Source organism: Hemitrygon akajei, chromosome 27, assembly GCF_048418815.1.
Source record: "Hemitrygon akajei chromosome 27, sHemAka1.3, whole genome shotgun sequence".
In the NCBI taxonomy this organism is placed as follows: Eukaryota; Metazoa; Chordata; class Chondrichthyes; order Myliobatiformes; family Dasyatidae; genus Hemitrygon; species Hemitrygon akajei.
This window is the reverse complement of record NC_133150.1, coordinates 27,448,547-27,468,351: the sequence shown is the minus strand read 5'-3', so window position 1 is coordinate 27,468,351 and position 19,805 is coordinate 27,448,547. Positions and strand designations below refer to the sequence as shown.

Sequence of the window (19,805 nt, the reverse complement as noted above, 5' to 3'; positions counted from 1 at the left end):
CTGGGCATATTTAGAGTGGGGATTGATAGGTTCTTGATTAATCAGGGTGTAAAAGGTAATCTGGGCAGATGGGGCTCGTTAACCATGGATGGTAGCTCATCTAGGAGAGGGAAAACTCCGACTTCAAACCTCAGCTGCCTTGTGGTGATACCCGTTCACCGGAAAGGCTTTGGGAGTAAACCCCGAGGAAAAATCCAGAGTCGTAGTCCCGAAGGCGGCTGACTGCTACACACAGCACCGGCACAGTGACTCCTGCGATGTTGCTGGCACCAAACTGTATCGACTTTCGTCGTTTCGTCGTTCTCCATCAGCATGGAGAGGGGTGGTCCCACTGCGTGGGCAACAGATGGATCTCCATATCAACTCTGCCCTGGCTTATGCCCTGGGGAGGCCACTCCAGCTTCACTTCAGTGAATACCAGAGGCGCAGTACCCATAGTCGACCACAACCGATGGAGGTTATGGGGAGAAGGCAGGAGAATGGGGTTGTGAGGGATAATAAATCAGCCATGATCAAATAGCAGAGCAGACACAATGGGTCGAATGGCCTAATTATGTTCCAAGGTCTTATGGTCTACGTGTTCCTACACATTACATATACATGGATGTTTCAATGGTGGACACACTCATATACACTCTGTAATTCATTATCACATGACCTATCCACCCATGTGAGCAGGCAGGCACAAGCACTGACGTGCATGTAATATCCAAACACAGCCATTAATACACCAGGAAGTTGTGGCATGCCGCCATCATTAATGTTCCTGAAATCTCAGGATCCACCATACCTATGTAACACCAGAGCTGAAAACAGCTGGTTGAATGGATCCTGATGCTGTGTGGTCCCGGCTTCCCTCAGCCTCAACAGCTTTCATGAGCTACTGGATGCCTGAGTCAAGGTGTGGTCACTTGTGAGTAATTCAGAATATCTGAGGCCACTGAAGCCAACTGCAATAGAAGCCTCGTAGCTGGTTAAGATCAGGTTGCTCAGAACATGTTTGAGAGCAGAGCCCGGAGCATTTTATTCCTCAAATTCCGATATTCTGTAATTGAGTGTGAGTGTGAGAGAGAAAGAGAAAGTGTTTGTGGCAGACTCCATATCAATTACCCAACAATCTATGATCAGTATACATGTCACTCAAGTCTCTTAACATTGTATCTTGCAATTCAACTTATTCACAATGAGCCCTGATGTTGAACATCCTTTTACTCCTATATATGCCAGCAGGGAGTAAGGGTGCTCAAGATCAAGGCTCAGACCAGCATTATGAACTTTGTCCATCAAAAGAGATGCGGCTATGTGTGTGGGAAATTATGTCCTCTGAAATACATTGGACTTTTTTGGAAGAGGTGACCAAGTGGGTTGTTAAGAACAAGGTTGTAGACATTGTCTACATGGACTTTAGCAAGTTGAGATCACATAATAGGATACAGGTTGAGATAGTTATTGAATACAAACTTGGTGGATGGAGTCAGAAAGAACGTTTACCAGATTGGAGGCCTTTGACCAGGGATACTGCAGGGGCTGATGCTGGGTCCCTTGTCGTTTATATTAATGAGTTGGAAGAGAATCTAGGTAGCATGTAAGTGGATTAGTAAATTTGTAGATAAGATCAAAATTGACAATGGGAGCACAGGTTAAGTCAGGATCTAGATCAACTAGGAAAATGTAACTTAAGACAAGTGGAAAGTGAGGCATTTTGTGAAGTGAAACAAGGACAGACATACACCATGAATGACAAGACCGTGGGGTGTATTATAGGACAGAGAGACCCTTAACATGCAACACAGGTAGACAATTTGGTGAAGAAGATATAGAGCATGTTTCAAACAGGAGAAAGTCTGCAGTTGCTGGAAATCCAAAGCAACACACACAACATGCTGGTGGAACTCAGGCAGCAGCTATGGAAATGAATAGACATTTCGGGACGAGACAGCATGCTTGCCTTTATTGGTTACGGCACTGAGTACAAGAGCTGCAACGTGATATTACAGCCAGATACGTTAGTTGGGCCACACCTGGAAAATTGTGTGCACTGCACTTCTCTGTACTGTAGTACGGATGTGACAAACGCAGACAGAAAGCCAAAAAGATTCACAAGGATATTGCTGCTTCTGGAAGGAGAGACTAGAGAGGCTTCAACCATTTTCATTGGTGTGCAGAAAGCAGAGGGGGGGGGGTGGAGGACCTGACAGAGATTTATAAAATCATGCAGGGCATAGATAAGGTGGATGTCACAATTTTTTCTCTCAGGTTAGAGCTGTCTAAAGCTCAGGGGTACAGTTTTAAGGTGAGAGTGGAATGATTAAGGGCAATTTTCACACAGGGGGTGGGGGTTATGTATAACAAGCTGCCTGAAGTAGAGGTAGAGGTGGGTACAATTATAAAATTTTACAGACATTTGGGCAGGTTAATGGATAGGGAAGGCTTAGATAGAAATGAGCCAAATGTAGGCAAAGGGGACCTCAGCAAAAACACCTTGGTTGGTATTTGCACGGTTGGGCCAAAGGACCTGCTTTAAGATTCTATATCTCTATAACTCACTAACTGCACCAGTTTGGGTCAGATCAGAGGTAAAAGAGAAACAAAAGGTATGGTCAGAGATTACAGACTAGAGGTTGGGGTGATGGAGGTACTGAATGCTGGTTTTGGAGTCATTGAGCATAAGTGACAAAGCCACTGATCTACAATATGCATGAGACCATCAGCACTGGAAGCTATAAAGGCAGAAGCAACATCATTAAACTGAAGTGAGAGAAGGTGATAAATACAGAAGATTGTGTAACATGGCTGCAGACAGGACACATCTATCAGCTAATGTAACCTGAAAATGGCAGACATTGGCTCCTGGAAGTCATACTCTGCGATTAAAGTTTGTATCATCCCAGGAGGCTACATATTCATTGAGAAGCAATGGTACTAATTACACAAAATGTGCTAACACCACCAATGTATAGAACTAATAACATTGTGAATCATTGGACTGACAGACACTATGAATGTAAACAGTGAATGACTGTTTTTTATACTTGCGTGTACAGTATTTCATGCATAATGTTTATAGCTGAAAATAATTATTGCTATGGGAATGTGTATGCACATTTATGTATGGAATATGTGAATTACATCTTCATGTTTATAATGTATCTGGTTTACTCTGCTTTAATATCTGACCATATATATATAAGTTTGTGTATTTTTTGTTTTTGCAGAGAAATTTAAGCATTTGGGTATTTAGCAGAAGGGTTCATGCATTTGCATGGATATACATTTGTATGTTTATTCCCATGCGTGTGTTTGTATGTGTGTTTCTATTTCCATATGTTTATCGTGTGTCTTTCCAAATGTATATTTGCCTGCTTAGATCGTGTCACTTCATGTTTCATACTAATACAGAGTCTGGAGCACTGTGCCTACATGCAAATCCTTGTTCAGTTGTGGCTCTGAGCTTAGAATCTAAAGTGTTTCTCTCCAGTGGCGATGACAGCATCTATCTGACCTACATTGACAGTTGAGAGAAAGCACTAGAGGCAGTCATACATTCTGCTGCATTTTTCACCTTGATAGCTCCTGGATATACTTCCTCATCCTTTATTCAAGGGCATTTAACAGTTTGGGAATTTCCTGCTTTTCCTTAAAAGAATGAGAATAACACCACTAACCCAATTATGTCAATTAATTAGTTTAGATTTTCCTTCCTTCCTTTCTACTTCTTCCTGAATGTGCACAGTTCATCACAATATACTCATTAAAATCTCAGAATCCCAACACCATCAATCTTATTAACTCTCATGAGACTTTCATCCCAGTTTAATAACTTATTACATCGCAGTTTACTTTTAATATCTTTAGGATTTGTTACAGGAGTCGGCTGTTTTAGCATAGCTGTTTGCGTGACTTATATTGAAGAGCCATTTAAAGGGAATTCCATCTGCCAAACATTTCCATTGGACCTTCTGACCATTGCTGCCTGTGCTACCGAAGAACATTGTGTGGCCTAAATCCTTGGATAAGGTTTCTGAATCAACGTAAGTCCCTATAAATACAAAGAGCATCAGTCTCTAGCATACAGATTGGTAAAGGACTATTATCTGTATGTGCTAACAACTCTTAAATAAACTTTTGGGTCAGACTCACAAGATATATTCACATTCAAACATATGGAATGTCTTTTAAAGCAGAGTAGTTATGTAATTTTAAATAACATGATGCCTCCATGAACATGTGCACAATGAACATGGAGGAACTAAAGATTGAGGGTATATCTAATGATTGCTGGGGGGGGAAAGCTCCATTCAGTGCAGGCTGGCCCTTGTACTGAATCCTGGATAATGGACTACCTGATTGGCAGACCACAGTTTGTGCAGCTTCAGAGCTGTGTGTCAGACGTGGCTATAAGCAGCACTGGGGCTCCACGGGGGACTGTATTAGCTCCCTTTCTGAGTAGAAGTTGCCTCTACTTCCCAAGGGCCTTCAGAGTATGCAGGCCTCTCCTTCACGTGTTCTACCAGTCAGTTGTTGCCAGTATAATCTTCTATATGGTAGTGTGCAGGGGCAATGGCATCAGCATGGGTGATGCCAACAGGCTCAATAAAGTGATTAGAAAGGCTGGCTCTGTTACAGGAGTCAAATTGGACACATGGGAGACTATGGTAGAACAAAGGACCTGACGGAAAATCTTGGCAATTCTGGACAATGTTTCTCAGCCTCTGCTTGCTACCTTGGCTGAACACAGGAGCTATTTTAGTAATAGACCAAGACAACTGAGCTGCTCCAAATACCACTATATGAGGTCATTCTTACATCAGCCATTAGGCCCTATAATGAATCAACTATAGCTAGGGAAATGATGACCTCCCCTCCTGTTAGACTCTTTAAGGTAACATATTTTTATTCTTCCTTACTTCTTTTCTAATATTTGTATGTTTGTTCATCTGTGCACTTTTAATGCTACTGTGACAATGTAATTTCCTTTGGGATCAATAAAGTATCTACCTATCTTTCTAGAAAGATTACCCTTCCATCTCCTCTGAGAATCTGAGCTGATGAAGGTTAGAGTGATGGAGTAGGAGTCCAGGATGTGAGTAAATGTTGGATCATCTCAGAGAAAAAAAAAACTTCAAAATGGCTGTTGCGCTCAGTGATTAGTTGAAAAATGCTTGCAAGAAATGAAAACTTCAATAAACATGATTTTCCTCTCAGAATCCACTTTCAGTTCCCCTAAGAAAGGATCAGCTGGCATTGGACAGGGTCCAGAGGAGGGTCACGAGAATGATCCCATGAATGGAACTGTTAACATGTGAGAAGCTCTATGAACCACTTTAAATTGTAGAAGAGAATGACAAGCACAGAAAGCTGATTTATTAACCCGTTTAAGAATTTTATTCCATCTATCATCAGAAATCTGACAATTTAGGTAATCCTCCCAAGCTTTTTTTATTTTATCTAAAAAGTCTTGTCTAGAATCAATCAGCAAGTTATAGATACCGGTAATAGAACCATTAACAAAAAGTTTTAAATTTAAAAGATCGTCCAGTAAATTTTTATCAGAACCTATAGGAAAAGTAGCTAATTGGAAACGTAGAAAATCTCTAATTTGAAGGTATCTGTAAAAATGTGATTTTGGGAGTGCAAATTTATTTGACAATTGGTCAAATGAAGCAAGAGATCCTGAGATAAACAGGTCCCAAAAACACTTACCGGTAATACCTAATTCATCCCAATCTTTAAAGACTTTATCAGTCATGGAAGGAATAAAAAAATAATTAAGGAGAATGGGAGATGATAATGAAAAATTCACCAAACCAAAAAATTTTCTAAATTGAGACCAGATCCTTAAAGTTTGCTTAACAATTATGTTATCCTTTAGTTTTTAGGTTTTAGGTTTTAGTTTTTCCCTCTCTTTTAGCAAGAAGAGCAATCTTGCTTAAATGGAAGGAGTCTACCCCTCTTACACATCTTCAATGGCTACGTGATATTATGTCATATTTAAATTTAGAAAAGATCCGCTGCTCAGTCTTAAATTCGAAACAATCTTTTTATGATATTTGGGGACCTTTCCTAAATTACTTTTCCAATTTATAAAGTTTAACAGTATATTAAAAAAAATCTTTTATGATGTATGACCTATCTTTAAATTTTTGATTACAGAGTGGTATACCTTTATGTGTTATGCTATAACACATTGTGATCAATTTTATTACAATATATGAATGTACACAAGTTATGTGGAGATGTATCTATGTGTTGCACTCTGTAAATCTTTTTTTTCTTCTGAATAAAAATATTGTAAAAAGAAAGAACATGTGAGAAGTATTTGATGGCTCTGGACCTATACTTACTGAAGTTTAGAAGAATGGTCGGGGGGGGGGGGTGGTTTCATTGAAACCTACCTAATATTGAAAGGCCTAGATTGAGTGGATGTGGAGAGGATGTTTCCTATAGTGGGGAAGTGTAGGACCAGAAAGCACAGCCTCAGAATAGAAGGACGTCCTCTTAGAACAGAGATGAAAGAGGAATTTCTTTAGCTAGATGACAGTGAACCCGTGGAATTCATTGCCACAGATGGCTATGGAGATCAAGTCATTGGGTGTATTTAAAGCGGGGGTTGATAGGTTCTTGATTAGTCAGGGGGTCAAGAGTTGCAGGGAGAAGGCAGAAGAATGGTGTTGAGGGGCATGATAAATCAGCCATGATGGAATGGTGGACAGACTCAGTGGGGTTATTTTTGCTGGCTATACAAGAACTGTTCTAGTATATAAGAGATAAAGTCTACAAGCATGCATCCAGCCATCTTTCTGATGAAATCTTAGTTTTAGGCTTACTGCATTTCCTGGTTTGATTCTTTTTCCTAATTTAGAAATATAATTTGAGTTAATTGAACAAATTAAGATCTAATGTTTTAGTAGCTTCAATAACTTGAGAAGTTCGTATCCTAGAAGTCAAGGTTCTTTTCTCTCAATATAGGATATCAGACACAAAGAATCAGTGGCATGACTCATTGTCTGCCCCTGATACTTGAATATTTCTCTGTCTCACAACTGAACTGATTAAAATGGGACACATCTTCCTCTAGTATTGTTTATTTCTAACTATTAATATTAGTTGCACTTAAATATTTAGATATTTATGTCTTAAGTATTTAGATATTAAGAAGACCACACAGACTCTTAATCATAATCTCAGCTCTAATAATAATATTATTTCTTTGCATGTTATCTGTCACCAGTAAATTCCAATGGCCGTTGTTCTACCTACTGACATTTATAAGCTCACCCTGTAATTGCTGAGATGTTTATACAATGTGAAAATAAACTATTAACACTACGAACATTACATGTTCATTCCTTGCATCAGCTGATCAGTCAAGAAGGTAAGTGCAATTTCCATGGACGACACTATCTCTCAAGACTAAACAGGACCAGGAATAAAATCTCTCATGGTTCCTGTCACTGTCTGCAAGGAGTCTGTATGTTTTCCCCGTGATCATGTGGGTTTCCTCCGGGTGCTCCAGTTTCCTCCCACATTCCAAAGATGCATGGGCTAGTAGGGTAATTGGCTGTAATATGGCGGCACAGGCTCATTGGGCCAAAGGGCCTGTTACTGTTCAGTATCCCCAATTTTTTTTTTAATTGCCTGTTTCTAACTTGTACCAAGTCCTGTTTACTCATTACCACTTGCACGGATGGATGGAGTCATTTTGAAATGATTTTGTTTAGATTTTAATATTTTCTTGGTCAAATTCCTATTTCTTTAAGCTCTTTTAGTCCTACAATATATCAGTGACCTCTGCACACTTTAAGTATTTGCCTCTTGTATATCTCTGATTTTCTTCACTTCCCATAGTAGCTCTGCCTTCAAATGCTTTGCCTCCAAAGCATGAAATTCCCACCTTTATCTTACCTGCCTCATTACTTCTTTCTCCTACTTCACATCTTAAAACCTGTATCTTCAATCATAGTATTGATTAGTCTCATCATATATGGTTTAAGGTGAAATCTTTTTTGATAAGTGTTTGTAAAGCATATGGGATATTTGGGCTGTTCTACTATGGTACAAACACAAGATGTGTGGTTGTTCTTTTGGAACAAACTCATACTGTTTTTCTCATTTGACCAAATTTTCATTTTGAAATTCTACTCTTTAGGATTACGTGTTTTTTCCCAAACTATGCGAAATAGCAGAGAATTTTTGTTCCAAGTCAGGGGCTCTCAACCTCTGGTCCACAGACCCATTGCTTAATGGTAATGGTCCATGGCATTAAAAAGGTTGGGAACCCCTATTCCAAGGCCAATGTTTAATTATGTAAACACATTATGAGATAGGTTTTGGGTTTTGATAGGAGCATGAAAGCATGACCATCATCAGTGAAGGAGGTGTTGGTACAACCTAAACAACAAGGGTTAATATTAGTATGTTATATAAGCCAGCAAATACATTGATTTGAGTTGTAATTTACATATCACTGTTATCATATATAAATCATCTGATGCTTTTGATTTGATTCCAGCCTGCAACTTACACATCAGAATCTTTCATACACAGCACTTGATAGGAGACCAATCTGTTGGCCATGGCATATTTGAAATATGGAAGAAAATGTTGAACTTGAATGGGTCAAGGACAGTGGAAACAGACAGATCAACTGTCTTTGTTCCTGCCATGTGCTTGGGGATGGAAGCTGCCATTTTATGGAGACACTCTGTTCTCCATTTTGTGAGATGAAGTTGCTTGGCCTTCTGTGTTTTTAAGATAGATACAATGAGGCTTCACGTAATCTGCTGAACTGGAGATCATTTCCAAAGAAGTTATTTGTGAGGTGTTCTTTGATTAAATATAACATGCAGGTTTGTGAATGTTGGGCTCGATGCCTGTCTAGAATGATTTCAGCTGGTTACTCAAGAGAACAAAGAGCCATTAATTAACAACTGTCACTTGCTGGGAGAGGGCAATAAATAGATGCTGGCCTGGAGCACAGCCAATAAAAAAGTGTTAAAGGTCAGATACATGACCTACAACCAATAAAACTGGAATGCGATATTTGAATAGGTAGGAAATGAATGGAAAAGTGGACACTTCGAGTGATAACTTTCTCAAGAGACCCACCATCGCGAGGAAGAAACTCCATACTACGGGCTGGGAGAGGAAAGGATCGATCATCTAGCCAATGGTGATCCCTTATTTTGGTGTTATAAATTGGAGAAGCAGTCTGAGTACTGGTACAAAGGGAACAGCAGAAATCATGTTCTAAGTTATTGGCCTGGTGTCCACATAGTTACATTGTTGTTTGTGCAGAGACAATAAGGTGTGAGCTTCAATTAACTACGAGTTGCATAGTGAATTTCCTAACCTAGTTCTGTTGACAAACAATCAACAAATCTGTAACTCACTTCCAGGTGATCTACTGTACATTCTATATACAGTATAATACTCTTGAACCTCCCAGAAACTCATTTCCAAACATCTTGTATCAATATACAATTCCACACCCCATAATTCAGAGATTTTACTGGGAACATTAAGACCTACACAATTCAATTAGTGCAGTTCTCATGAATTAAACTCTTCACTTATTTTTTGGAAGATGGAGGTGATCTAGGCATTGCTGCAGTCAGCATTTGTCCATCCTCATCCCCATATTACTCAGAAAATGGTGGAGAGTTGACTTCACATATTGCCAGAGCCCATCTGGTGAAGGCACTTTTCCCAATGCTATTGGGTTGGTGAGTTCCAAAACTGAGACCCATGTCACTATCTGTTACTCTGTTATCTATATTAAAAAGCAAACAAAACCATTTGATTCAGACCTCCAGTTCATTTCCAGGGTCCCTATATTTGCCCCTCAAATCTCTTAATTGCAATAGATTGCAATTTTTGTCTCAAACCAATTTATCTTTTATATGCATGGCAAGTTACTAAGGTGAAGGTTTTAACTATATATTTTTTAAAAACAAGCATAGAATACACTGTCACACCAGAATATTAAAAAAACCATTTTTAAGCAGCGCTCCGTGATTGGCCACTTCCACCCATAAATTAGAAAAGATGTCACGCATGCACCCGGCTGCGATAGGTTGTTAGCGGGGGAAGGGGAGGGGGAAACAATATTTCTGATCGACAGGGAAATTAGCCAATAGGCTGATGAGTGGGCGGAGTGCAGGCAGCCTCCCGCCGGAGAAGAGACAATTTTGGGGGCGTGTTCCTTAAGACTAGTTGAATCTCCTTTGATAACAAAGTGTAAGGTGTAGAACGGAATCAAAACGGCGTAAAATTATTTTCAGTAGCGATAATGACTTGATTTTTGGAGCAAGATGCTCCAACACGTATCGATTGTTAAATCGATTGCACTGGAGTGCAAAACGCATTCGTGTCGCAACCCAACCTGGTCTATTTCCAGGAGTCAGATCAGAACTTCACTGGACACTGATGTACAAATGCAAAACGACTGACCATCGGCAGCGTCCACATAACCAGTCTCACCCGGAGCCGAGCCGGCCCCTTTAATATCTCCACGCAGGCTGTGTGTGCAAGGAGACAGAACAAGTTTGGATGACATTCGTGGGTTATATTTTTTTCAAGGCTGCATCGCCTAAATACAAAAAAAAACAAATCTATTTTTTCATTCTTAGGCACCTTAGCCTTCCAGTCCAAGTGTCTAGGCGTCTAATATTTCATACCCCTAAGCTTCACTCAATCGAAGCAAAAATCATTTTCTACCCTCCAGAGAAATGACATCGATTCTTAGCAAGCATCACAGTATTTTAAAGGAAATTAAAACGTGACGATTCGGTCACTCCACCCTCCTAATTCTCTCAGTGCTATTTCGAAAATGTTGGTTAATTCAAACACAGAGAGCATATGAAGCATTCTGATGGTCGGCGGAATCTCCCTGTTCCGAATCTTAATAATTTACATGTTAATCTCGAAGTAATACAGGGGAAAAATGAACTTCATCTCCAAATTTACCTCAGAGTTATCAAACATGCACCAACCTTACATCGACTGTCAGCTCCAGAGGACAACATAGATTGCAAACATTAATAATTCAAGCATCTGCTATTTATGTCAGTTGGGGGTTGAGCATCTTACCAAGGTTCCTACGCACATTGAAGGTGAAAACTGAAGAAATCCGCCTTCAATAAAACTGACAATTCCGCAACTTACCAGCAAATAATCAGCCCAAATATACCATACACGATCGGGAGCCGAGGGTTGGAACTCGAATAGAAATCTACTGAAAGGATGGGAAAGAGGCGGAGGACCCCGGTGTTAAGATTTAAAAAAAAACCCAAACAAGTAGTGACTCCAAATCAAAATCCAGGGTGGAAACGTCCTCACGCATTGACGCCAGCAGCGTGTGCATTCTGCATCATCTCCTAACCTAAGAATAGCATGCCATATGAATGGGGAAAAAAAATGAAAGTTTATCTCAAGGGAGGTACTGGTTTGAGAATAGTGTGGGCTGCCGTGGTTAAATACTCTTTCAATTTACGTACGTCACTGATTGTTAAACGCTGGTGGGATACAATGTCTTCAGATCACGGGGAAAAAATCTGTGTGCAAGCTGAGAAATAGCTGGTGACGCAGAACTGAGTCAATAAGAGAGATACCAGGTTCGGTCCTAAGCCTGGGACTGGTCCAGGTGACGGCTAGGATTAGCTGGACAAAGAAAAGCTACCGAGGCGGTGGGAGGGATGGAATCGGAAGGGCTGCCAGGCTGCCCAATGAAGGGTAGAGAGATAGGTGAGGGAATGTGAGCTGTATTTAGGTGGATAGATGCATTGTTGAAGGAGGTAAGGATGAGGGTGGGCTCCCTCGATTCACGTAGGGATCAATAGATAGCAGTGTTGCCCATGTCTAGGCGAGCAAGTAAAGATTAGTATTGGAATTGGTTTATTATTGTCAAGTGTAACAAAATACAGTGAAAAGTTTGTCTTGCATACTGTTTACACAAATTGAATCATTACATAGTGCTCTGAACTAGAATAAAATAATAACAATGCAGAATAATAGTAAAAGTTACCTAAATTCAGCGCAGTTAAGCAATATAAAATGCATAATCATAACGAAGTAGATTGTGAGGCAAGGAGTCCATCTTAACTTTGAAGATTTCCATTCAAGGGTCTGATTACAATAGGATGGAAGTTATCCTTCAGCCTGGTAGTAGTGCTTTCAGCCTTTCGTGTAATCATTGTGCACTTTTCCATCCCTCCTCTGTAATCCTAATCAATGCTCATGTTGACAAAACTGGCTGATAATGGGGTATGAACCCCAATGGTGTGCAATACTTCTGCTGTTGTATCAACAAGCAGAGAAGAGCAACATTTTCGCCATGGTCATTACGCTTAGTCCAAGTGTCAGCTGCTCTGTCCCTGAAAGGGCAATATTCAGAATCAGAATCAGATTTGATATCATCGGCATATGTCGTGAAGTTTATTAACTTTAAGTACAATGAAATACATGATAAATAAATATGGTAAAACATTGAGTTACATTAAGTATATATGTCTATTAAATAGTTAAGTTAAAATAGTAGTGCAAAATAACAGAAATAAAAAAAGTATTGAGGTAGTGTTCATGGGTTCAATGTCCATTTAGGAATTGAATAGCAGGGAGGTAGAAGCTGTTCCTGAATCGCTGAATGTGTAACTTCAGGCTTCTGTACCTTCTTCTTGACAGTAACAGTCTGAAGAGGGCATGTCCTGGGTGGTGGGGGTCCTTAATGATGGACACCACCTTCCTGAGGCACCATTCGTTGAAGATGTCTTGGATACTATGGAGGCTGGTACCTGTGATGGAGCTGACTAATTGCAACTTATTTTGATCTTTTGCAGTAGCACCCCCCCCACACACACACAGATGATGATGCAGCCAGTCAGAATGCTCTCCATGGTAGATTTGTAGAAGTTATTGAGTGTCTTAGTTGACAAATCAAATCTCCTCAAACTTCTAATGAAATAAAACCACTGGCTTTCCTTCTTTATGGATGCATTAATATTTTGCATCCACGTTAGGTCCTCAGAGATATTGACATCCAGGAACTTTAAATTACTTACTCTCTCAAGTACTAATCCCTCTATGATGATTGGTTTGTGTTTCTTCATTTCACCCTTCCTGAAGTCCAAAGTCAGCTCTTTGACGTTGAGTGCAAGATTGTTGCTGTGACACCACTCAACTAACTGGTATATCTCGCTCCTGTACCCTCTTTCATCACTATCTGAAATTCTCCCAACAATGGTTGTATCATCAGTAAATTTATAGATGCTGTTTGAACTATGCCTGGCCACACAGTCATGGGTGTAGAGAGTATAGAGCAGTCGGCTAAGCACACATCCCTGAGGAGGACCAGTGTTAATTGTCAGTGAAGTGGAGATGTTACATTCCAAACTGAAGTTGGTAGTTTGAGTGTCATCTGGGAGAGTGCATTCATAGGAAATCTGGAATTGCCTGAGATGAGGGTGTTAAGTTAATTCAAGAGGTAACTAGATGGGATTATCATAATCAGGACAGTTAGACAAATGAAAAAGTGAGATTCACCATCTTTCTCCAACTGTAAATCTATATGATTGGCTTTAATTTAATCTTATCCATAAGAAGTATAGAACCCTTAAAAAATTCATTTTACTGCACTACCATTAAGTTACAGCGCACAAAGCAGTTTCTTAACTGACATAACTGACTTTGGAAACCTGCTTGGAATACTCAGCTCTCAAAGGACTAGTGCTCTCTGGAACAAAGAAGGAATGTCAAACAGAAGACCAGGAGAAAGATCATGACTGGTTGGGAAATGGCAGATGGTTGTGTTTATGGATGCTATGACACTCCCAGTTTTTGGCAGATTATCAAAGTCTGATAGTCACTTTCTCATTAGCCTTATTTTTTTTTGCCTTTAAAGTAACCATTTATGGAAGTAACCACATCTACAGCCATTACATCCTATTCTCCCTTACTTGCATATCCAAAGGAAATGGTAGAAAATATATATAACTATGTGAAAAACAATAGACAGTGAAAGACTCTCTCATATGTTTCTAAGCACGGTACCTTCTCTATTATACAGTACATCTTCAACACTTTCCATTCAAATCTGTGTGAACTACCAGAAAAGAAATAGGTAAATCTAAGAGAAAATCCCGAAACAGTTTTATCTTTCAAGAGAATCTTTCAACCTTTTATTCAATTATTAACAGTCCTGACGAAGGGTCTCAGCCCAAAACGTCGACATCACTTCTCCCTATAGATGCTGCCTGGCCTGCTGTGTTCCACCAGCATTTTGTGTATGTTGTTGTTTGTATTTCCAGCATCTGCAGATTTCCTCGTGTTTGCTATTCAATTATTAAACTGCATTACTAATTTCAATGTTCAACATTTCTACCTCAATGCTGAAATGCTGCAGAGGAACTGGCAAAAGAATGGGATGAATAGATCCATTTGTTAATCTTGTATCATTCTGGAGTGAAGTTTCATGGACTCCATAAATCCAGGTCAGACTCATCATTAGTGTTCAAATTGTACTGAATATGCCAATATCCAGCTGGTTGTAGACCCACAACAATTAAACTTATGACACATACCAGGCACATGGTCTCATGTTCATTCAGTCACACGCAATAAAGTGTGCGTGCATGCACACACACGCAAACAAGCTAATACACAGACAGACCCAAGATCGAAGACCGCATTCATTTACCAACACACAATGCAAATGCACAAGCAAAATCATACCAATCCCCTTATATATTATGCACATGGTCACCTACTGTACAATTAAACCCCCATATCCTGATGCCCTCACACATGTCCTCACATAAATACCTGTCATCAGGCATACACATCATAAACCCCATAAGCACATACTTCCACATACACAAGCACAGGTGCACACTCACACCCAAATTTATATAACCATACACATATCCATACACACTTAGATACAAAAGCTTACATTTCACTTCCTCGCATGCATATTAAGAATTTATTGAACGAAGACGTTGCCTGCGTTTATATCTATAAACATGCGGCAGAGATGAGCATGGAACTAGACCACTCTTCCAATGCTGATGGTTTATTTGTAGTTTTCTATTCAATGTACAACAGTAGCGTGGTAATTAGCTTGACATTGTTACCACGCGGGGCATTGGAGTTCAAAGTTCAGCTCTGGTGTCCTCTCTAAGAAGTTTGTTCATCCTTCCCCTAAGCGTGTGAGTTCCCTCAGGGTGCTCCAATTTCCTCCCACGGTCCAAAGTCATACTGGTTAGTAGATTAATTGGTTATTGTAAATTGACTTGTGATAAGGCAAGGATTAGTTAGGTGGGTTGATGCGCAGTGTGGTTTGTTGGGCCAGAAAAGCCTGTTCTGTGCTGTATCTGTGGTGAATCTGTGGAATTCTCTGCCACAGGAAACAGTTGAGGCCGGTTCATTGGCTATATTTAAGAGGAAGTTAGATATGGTCCTTGTGGCTAAAGGGTTCAGGGGGTATGGAAAGAAAGCAGGTACAGGGTTTTGAGTTGGATCATCAGCCATGATCATACTGAATAGTGGTGCAGGCTCGAAGGGCCAAATGGCCTACTCCTGAACCTACTTTCTATGTTTCTATGTATCGCTAAATAAATATATAAATAAATAAATAGATAGATAGATAGATAAATAAATAGATAAATAAATAACAGGCTAGATTTTGCTTTTTGCCAAATAATAACCAACCTAGCACAACTGCCAAACAGATTATCTCATAATAACCAGGCATATGGTTGAGAAAGCCAGTAATTATCTGGACATTATCATGGTGCGAAAACAATAACCTATCCCTCAACATCAGCAAGACGAAGGAATTGGTTGTTGACTTCAGAAGGAGTAGCGGACCACACGACCCCATCTACATCAGTGGTGCGCAGGTGGAACAGGTCAAAAGCTTTAAGATTCTCAGGGTGAATATCACAAATGACCTGACTTGGTCTAACCAAGCAGAGTCCACTGCCAAGAAGGCCCACCAGCACCTTTACTTCCTGAGAAAGCTGAAGAAATTTGGCCTGTCCCCTAAACCCCTCACTAATTTTTATAGATGCACCGTAGAAAGCATTCTTCTAGGGTGCATCACAACCTGGTATGGAAGTTGTCCTGCCTGAGACCGGAAGAAGCTGCAGAAGATTGTGAACATAGCCCAGCACATCACATAAACCAGTCTTCCATCCTTGGACTCACTTTACACCACACACTGTCAGAGCAGTGCTGCCAGGATAATCAAATACAAGACCCACCCAGCCAACACACTTTTTGTCCCACTTCCCTCCGGGAGAAGGTTCAAGAGCATGATGATTCATACGGCCAGATTTAGGAACAGCTTTTTTCCAACTGTGATACAACTGCTGAACAGATCCTGATCCGGATCTGGTCCATACCTTCCAAATATCCGGACCTGACTTGCACTACCATACTTTCCCTTTTCTATTTTCTAATTATAATTTATAATTTAAGTTTTTATTATATTTACTTCGATTTGTACTTCAGGGAGCGCGAAGTGCAGAAACAAATATCACTGTGATGATTGTACACTCTTGTATCAATTGTTTGGTGACAATAAAGTAAAGTAAAGAGTGATTTGTCCCCCATTACAAAGTTCCTCTGGCCTTTATTTTCAGTACCTCCCAATATCTGGGCTGCTTTGGCAATCATAATAATGCAATTACAGTGTTTTGTAAATGCTGATATCGCAGTACTTACATCCATTGCAAACAACATGTGGCTCACAATTAAAAGAAGAATTGAATTTAATTTTACAAGGCATTGGTAAGGCTGAATTTGGAGTATTGTGTACACTTCTGGTCACCGAATTATAGGAAAGATATCAACAAAATAGAGAGAGTACAGAGAAGATTTACTAGAATTTTCCCTGGGCTTCAGCACCTAAGTTACAGGGAAAGGTTGAACAAGTTAGGTCTTTATTCTTCAGAGCGTAGAAGGTTGAGGGGGGACTTGATAGAGGTATTTAAAATAATGAGGGGGATAGATCAAGTTGACGTGGATAGGCTTTTTCCATTGAGAGTAGGGGAGATTCAAACAAGAGGACATGATTTGAGAGTTAGGGGGCAAAAGTTTAAGGGTAACACAAGGGGGAATTTCTTTACTCACAGAGTGGTAGCTGTGTGGAATGAGCTTCCAGTAGAGGCAGGTTCGGTATTGTCATTTAAAGTAAAATTGTATAGGTATATGGACAGGAAAGGAATGGAGGGTTATGGGCTGAATGTGGGCCAGTGGGACTAGGTGAGTGTAAGCGTCGGCACGGACTAGATGGGCCGAAATGGCCTGTTTCCGTGCTGTAATTGTTATATGGTTATATATCACAGGTCTTGTTACTTTCTTTGAACAACGTTATACCTTCTGCTTGATTGGAATGATGAATATGTCAGGACTGAATTATTTCAATTGTAATTGAATCTTATTATGAAGCTTAGTTTCAAACACAGTGTTGTCTGGTTAATTGGGCCATCGGTTAATCAGAGCTGGCACTTAATTGGACAAGCTATTAAAGAACAAAAAATAATCAGGAAAATAGCTGGGATTTATTTCATTTATTTGGGACATTATGCTACTTGGGGCAGGAGACCATTTTCAAACTTTTTATAACTAGCACCAGACGCATGCAATTGCACTGTCGTTAGACACTACCCTCTACTTTGAGTGAACAGTTTTTAAGTAGCATAATTTGTGTGTGCTTGTGTTCAAAAAGCAGTGATTTGTGTCACAATAGTTGATAAGCAATAAGCAGTAAGACTATTCAAAACTGTTTTGCTCACTGTGATTTCAAACATTCAGGCTTGGATATGTCAGAAATGGCCAGTAGTGAAAATGAAACAATTTTACTACTTCAACAAATTAGGAGCTAGAAGAATCTGAAAGTTTTGACAATCATCTTGAATGTTACAATGAAAATGAAGATTTGAAAAATGCAATCATCAAAAGCATTTTTTGAAGGCAGTCCATTAGCTGCGCTGATTTTGTTCATTTGCAGTTGATCAAGCAAATGCAAAAGTATTTGTTGAATTCTTTCATCGTTAACTATTCGGAACTAATACACAATATTATAGTACTGTAGTAGTATTTGTTACTTAGTTAAATGGCAGTTTGTCTGTCTTACATCTTTTTAACTATTTCCATGAAATAGTTAAATTGGGGCAGCCACTTAATTGGGCCAAAATGCACTGTTCCTGATATGTCCCAATTAACCAGAATCCACTGTATTTTCTTTCTATAAAAATAATTTGATGCCAGCTGTAAAGAAAGGTCATCAGTTAGAACTGCTGATTCTGTCTCCACAAATTCTGCCTGATGTGTAGTGCCTTTCCAATATTATCTACTTTTCTTTCAGCTTTTCAACATCTGCAATATTTTGCATTTATCCATTTTATTGTCTCCTTCTGACATCATTCAACAGTCAATAGCTCTTCACAGTTCATGGCCTTTCACTAAACTTGCTCCAATGATGCACTTAAATGATCTCCCCTCCTGAAGCCTCTTGAGAAGGGAAACCTCCTGGAAGCCAACCATATTTTCTTGATAACCCCTTACTACATGTAATACAGTTCTGGTAGACCCAGAAAAGTGCAATTCAAGTTTTATTATTTTCTATATTTTTCCTGGATTTTTTTTTTGATGATTCAGGATTCCATTTTTTAATTGCAAACTACAATTCCATGCAGAATCCTATCATGCACAAAACAGTTGTTCTATAATCTGCTAAACCAAGGTCCTTGGGTGTGATGAAGAACTTTTTATTTCCCCATTAATGAGGTGCAGTAAGTCATTAGAAACACCTTACTAGTCAAAAATGACATAATTAATTATAATGGGGCAGTTATAGAACTATCAATAGTTACAGGCTAGTTATGCTATTGTCAGCATTTATTAATGTTATTATCAACAAAATTCAACCACTTGTAGCATTATGCACATTTTTAAAGGTAAGCTTTATTTGTCACATGTACATCAAAACATATAGTGAAATCTGTCATTTGTGCCTAATCAAATCAGTGAGGATTGTGCAAGGGGCAGCCTACAAGCATTGTCATGCTTCTGGTGCCAATATAGTATAGCCACAGCTTCCTAACCCTAACCATACATCCTTGGAACGTGGGAGGAAACTAGAACACTCAGAGGAAACCCACACAGTCAGAGGGAGAATGTACAAACTCCTAACAGATGCGGTGGGAATGGAACCCTGATCAGTGATCGCTGGTGCTGTAAAGTGCTTGCACTAACCACTGTGCTATTGTGCCTATTTATTGTGATAGTTCCAGAATCAGATGTGTATGGATGGTAGAAAATTAGAGTTAGTTTACTAGGAAAATATATATAAACAGAATTCTATTGACAAAGGGCAGTGTGTTAGACTCAATTTTCAGTGTAACTTGCATCGGAAACATCCACAATGAAATTCTTTCTTACGGTTCACCACAGAAGCAATAATTCACCATAAAAGCAATAATTCTCTATCAACGTTCAGCGTGGGCATCACCCCATTAGCATCACACAACAATAGTTACAGTAAAGCATTAAGCTATATTTATGTCCTGTAACTCCATTCTTCAACAAAGTTTCAAAATACCCAACTCATGAGTGGACAACCATATTATTAGCAACTGGTCCAACAACCACAGTGGCCACTTTATTAAGTACATCTGTAAAACTGCTTGTTAATGCAAATTTCTAATTAGCCAATAGTATAGCAGCAACTGAATTGCATTAAAGCATGCACACATGATCAGGAAGTTCAGCTGCTGTTCAAACCAAACATCAGAATGAGGAAG

At 39.5% G+C, this 19,805-nt stretch overlaps 1 protein-coding gene across 4 annotated transcripts in view; it reads right to left on the bottom strand.

Moving 5' to 3' along the window:
* Positions 1-11,370, bottom strand: part of slc6a17 (solute carrier family 6 member 17) — a 70,761-nt gene extending 59,391 nt beyond the window's left edge. For 2 of the 4 annotated variants that reach the window (XM_073030514.1, XM_073030512.1), the window contains exon 1: positions 11,167-11,370. The gene's annotated coding sequence lies outside the window, so the exon portion shown is untranslated. Of the gene's footprint in view, positions 1-10,968; positions 11,045-11,166 lie in introns of those variants that run through there. The other 2 variants (XM_073030515.1, XM_073030513.1) reach the window with 2 other exon arrangements.
* Between the last annotated feature and the right edge of the window lie 8,435 nt (positions 11,371-19,805).